We start from the raw sequence: 5,136 nt of genomic DNA, 5'->3' as shown, positions 1-5,136 counted from the left end.
TATAAGCTGTCACATATTATAAATTACATAATAATATTAATATATTTCAATTTTAATAAATCATATTTTGACATTTCACATATTTGCGTTTTAATAATCGAAAATACTAAAGTAAACGTTTTTTATCTCTTCACAAATCAATGATAAAGAATGGAAAAATTTGCAACAAATAAAAAATTGTAATAATCGAAGCACACTCCATATTACAATTCCTTTCATGCAAAGTCCGATGAACTGCGATTGTTCAACCGAGACGAGACTCAGTTCGCCATCGGCAAGGCGCACGCCGGATGTGCATTGCACTCACAGAAAATTGAAAGGCTGATGCGATCCGCGAGGAGAACGCGCGCGAGATTATTCCGCCCGGTCTCGTGTTCCCTCGTCGCATCCACCACTCGACGAATGCAAACCATGAATATCTGCAGAAACCTTCGATCCACACGCTTGACTGCTTCCGCACTCCTGAGAAAAATTCCCGACGAGATAACTCGCCATACTAGCATCTCGCCACGTCGCGATTCTGTGTTCCAACACGAGGGGAGATTATGGGGATGATACATAGAGTGGAATAAAGAGCGATTTAACCCCTTCACGGTTATACACTCTCACAAGGTATGGAAAAAAAGTACATTGTTGTATACTCGTACATTATTGTTATTATTTTTAGTCAATTATAAAAACTGTTTTGTTCAATTAATGGAAGTGATCGATTGAAACCTTTGACTGCCGTGCACTGGACCCATACGAATGCGATTCTATCTCATTTGTAACAGGTATGAAACGAGTCAATTCAAACTTTTAATATTAAAACAACTACACAGCATCACATGAATGAAAATGGACGTAGACGAGTACAACAGAATTCTCAATGGACTATTCGCAACGGGCATTTTTCTCACCAGGCTTGTACCTCTGTATTTCTGTACTCTTGTATTTATCATCCCCTCGTGAATCCTTCCATCTTCACGTTCATCCATATTCATCCTGTTTGCACCGCGTGTCACCGACAAGCTTCCGCAACCGGAAATAGTGACAGCAACGAGAACAACGATCGTCTCTCTCACTATCGATTAGTATCATCTTCGATCTCGCCAACCAAGGGAGAGAAGTCCCTAGAGAGAGCGAACTGATTCGTCGTCATAGTGCAAAGGAGAATCATTACAGGACTCGGAGCGTGAGAGGCTCCGAGAGATATGGCCCCGAAGGGTATTTACGGGCGATAGCTATTCGGGAAGTGCCCGAGGCGTTTATAAAGTCCCATCAAACCCTCCGGAGGAAACCGTCCGACCGCGATGTCAATCATAATCGCGGAGCTGTAAGAACCCATGCTTGGCACGTGTCCGTTGGCAACTTCCGCGGTAAGATAAGGATTGAGCAGTGTACACTGGGAGAAATATTCTCAATACATAACGTCTCCCTGGATTCCTTGAGGGATACAATGTGTTAAGTTTTCTTCGGCGAAAATTTTATTAAATACAAGCTTATTTCCCAATAGAAAAGTTAAGGTTTATTACCTTTTATTATTTTACAAAACTTTAAGAAAAGTTTTATTTCTCCGATACTTGAAATTTTTAGATTAAGTATTTTTTTATACAGATTAAGTATTTTTTAATTACACAATATAAATTAAATTTAAAATTAATAAATTTCGCGTTTAATAAGCTAGCGGGATGTAAAAACTTTTAGATCACTATTTGTAAATCTCGATTGTAACTCGATTTACAACTCCCCGAAAGTGCATCGTCTTGAATAAGAAAGAACGCTCGGCTTTAACATCCACCTTCTATCGCATGACTAACTATACCCGCGACATGCGATTTTGCGATTGTTTGTAAGAGGAAGCTGTCGACTTCCGAGCTTTACCTTTGCTCGTGAAAAAAGAAGAGCTGAGTAACACGTGGAGACTTGATACGCCAACCACAGTATTTGTTGACCGTAAGGTAAGATAATAAAAAAGTTCTTTTATATTTCGCTGTAATTTGCTTATTAAAGATGGAACTTTGAATATTCGTGCGTCACAACATAAAAATTCAAATAATAGTTTAACAAGGATGTTAACAAAATTATAAAGCGATTGAACTCCATTTTTTCACACTTATCTTCTTAATTAACAAATAGGACAAAACAGTTACATAGCCAATTACGAAGCCAGTAAAAGGATAATAAACAAAAACAAGCTCATTGTTTTTCTTGAAACTTTTAGAAACAGCTAACAATGTTGGGCTTAAATTGTCTCGTAACTTTGTTATCCACTTGTAATCACTTAATACTTTCCAGCTGGATTTTCCAGCTGCAATTTCATTATTTACCATAGGCAGTTTGTTTCTTCTCCAAGACGGTGATATGAGTTATCAATAACGTGACGGCACAAGTAAACGAAACGTTCAGCATAAAGAGTAATAACATGTTAATGAAAACAGATCAAATATTGGATGACACAGCAAAGCAAAGGGCGAGCAAGCGAGCGAGTGAGATAAGTAGAGACGATGTAAACCGCGAGTAAACACGTTTTCTGACATCGCTCGTACTGTTCAAGCTCTTCAAAGTAGACACATTTGAGGTAGTATAAAGTAAGCAGAGCACGTGGTTATGTAAAGAGAGACGACTTGATTTCAATAGCTCGGGCGCGTGAAAAGTCTTTTTTGTGAAACACAACCCCAATATGAACACCTTTTATACACCGCATTTTTGCCTCCACCACGCTTATTCATCAGCACATTTTTTTATTCACATTCGTGGAGTTAGCAGAGTTACTATGAGTTATTTAAGTTAATATGGTATTAAATATGATCTTGTTCTGCAATGAAAGAAAATCTGTCATTTGCAGAGCAACGTGGTAAACATGGATCGTTATTTAGTAGTTTTATCTTTTCAATGTAAAATAAAATAAATGTTTAATTTTAAATACATTATATTAAATACGCTTCTCGTGAAATAATATGAAATACTTACACTGTACCAAATTTAGATAGTTGTTTAATTTTTGTATAAAATATTTTCTTAAAATATCAAAAGTGGCATTAGAATTTTTTTCATGAATTTTCATCTTTTGAACAATACAGTTCTATCAAATTTAATTTATAAAATTCTATTAAATCCATCTAAAATTGTCTAAAACGTATGACTTTATTATCTGTTTTTTTTTTTTTCGATTATTCGTAAGATTATTGGTAACTTCTTCTTTAACATTTATATCAGAGAAGATGTAATTTGATTTAAATTTGTAAGTCGTAAGTGACATATCCACTATACAAAATGTACTGCTACGAAAATGGTTTGAATGAATAAAATTGGTATGTTCGATCAATGACGAAATTTAAGAGCAACCCACGTAGGTAGCTGAGCGTACAACACGAAAGACCGTTCATCCGAGCGGAAGCGGGCGTCGGGTTCTTCGTAAGGTGGTGGCCCGGCAATACGAGCAACGTCAGTTGACAATATGCAGAGCGCAAGGAGGAGCGTGGGTCGACATGCGAAGGTCGCGATGCCCGAAAATCCATAACCATTCCCATTACGGGATTGCGCTTGCGCGAGAACTCGGTCTTCTCGGTCCTGAAGAAGAACAGGCTAATAGCCCCTCCATGTCGTATTTTTGGTTGATTAGAAAGCATATCCACGCAATTTGCGGAAATGCAAATAATTTTGATAATTAATTCTATGTTAAAAATCACCAATAAAAGTTAGTAAGAACATTCAGATACAATTTCGAAAAATTGCTAATAATTTCAATTAATAATTCAAAAATTTTTTAAATAAAAATATAGAATCAATAGAAATGATCGTGATTTTGTGATTATCCAGTAAAATACTTTTAAATAATTCTTTAATAATATAATCGTAATGATAAAATTTCAAAGACGTATTTAATTATACAACTCGAGTACTAACGGAACTATAGCCAAAAGTGAAATATAATTTTCTTTTTCTTGTACTTTAGAGAGGAAAGGTCGTGCTATATTCGTGAAATTAAAACGCCATATTTTTAATTTTGATTTTTTAGTATAAAAAATGCGGAACTTTTTTATTTTGGTAAGGAACTGTAGAACTATGAAAAGTACTACTGAAACTGTCATTATTTTTTTCATATTAATAGAACGTCGTGCTAACTTCACAGATCCAATCATCAATACATCTCAATTGATAATTATTCTACTGTTATAGTTACTCTGATTTAATTCCTAACATTTCTTTTACATTATCTCGGGCCTCTTAATAATAATTAATAAAAAGCATATAATAGAAAAAATTGTAATAGAATTTCTTATGAACATAGAAAGTACGATATCGACGTGGAAAAATAAATGTCGTAGTTGCTGATTCAATCAACGCTATTGTGTTACCTAATTAAGAATGACCGCGCGTGGTAAAGGCCAAGTTCTGCTCGACACGATCTAAAAAACCGAAAAATGAGATATAAAAGCGAAGTAGGTAATCCAATTAGAAGGTACAAAAACACGTTGTTTTACAGAACTTTGAATCGCTTTTAGCTTCTTGTCCGCGAGCGCTTGATTAGTTCTATTAATTAAGATGGGATGCTTCGATCTCACGTAACACGGTTTCGTTAATTAATTAATCCAATTATGTATAAAATTAATCCATTATAAAAGATTTTATAAGCAACTATTGAAGAAGATATCTTAACATTCAGAATTAAATTGCAAAAAATGCAAAAGAGGTAATTAATTTTTAACCCTGTTAATATATGAACTCGCGTTCAATATGGTCTTGTGTTTAAAAAAAATTAATTCTAAAATTGACAAATTAAAAATCAATAAAGTTATTAATCACGAAAATTATAAATCAGAAAAGAATTTAGCATAAAATATAATACTTATATTCAGTGTTCAAGAAATCGTTATTTATAACAAATTATTCATGATAAAGAGAAAATAAAAGTTATAAAATTAAAGAAATGTTAGAAAAAATGTCAATATGAAAAACAACGATCGATTTTAATTTCTCCAGGGTTCTCTCTGCCCGGGAAGTTTGCGCTGGCGCGATAACGATCAATGACGTCAAGATGCACACGTATACCGTTGTTCATTAGTGGGGATGCAAGCCCGGGCTTTAATTACAGGCTCGACGAACACGTCCGAAGTGTCACCGCGAGATCTTTCGCTTCTAATAATCCCCGTC

Source organism: Mycetomoellerius zeteki, unplaced genomic scaffold (genome assembly GCF_001594055.1).
Source record: "Mycetomoellerius zeteki isolate Tzet28-1 unplaced genomic scaffold, Tzet1.0 scaffold145, whole genome shotgun sequence".
Taxonomy (NCBI): domain Eukaryota; kingdom Metazoa; phylum Arthropoda; class Insecta; order Hymenoptera; family Formicidae; genus Mycetomoellerius; species Mycetomoellerius zeteki.
This window is presented reverse-complemented; position numbering follows the sequence as displayed.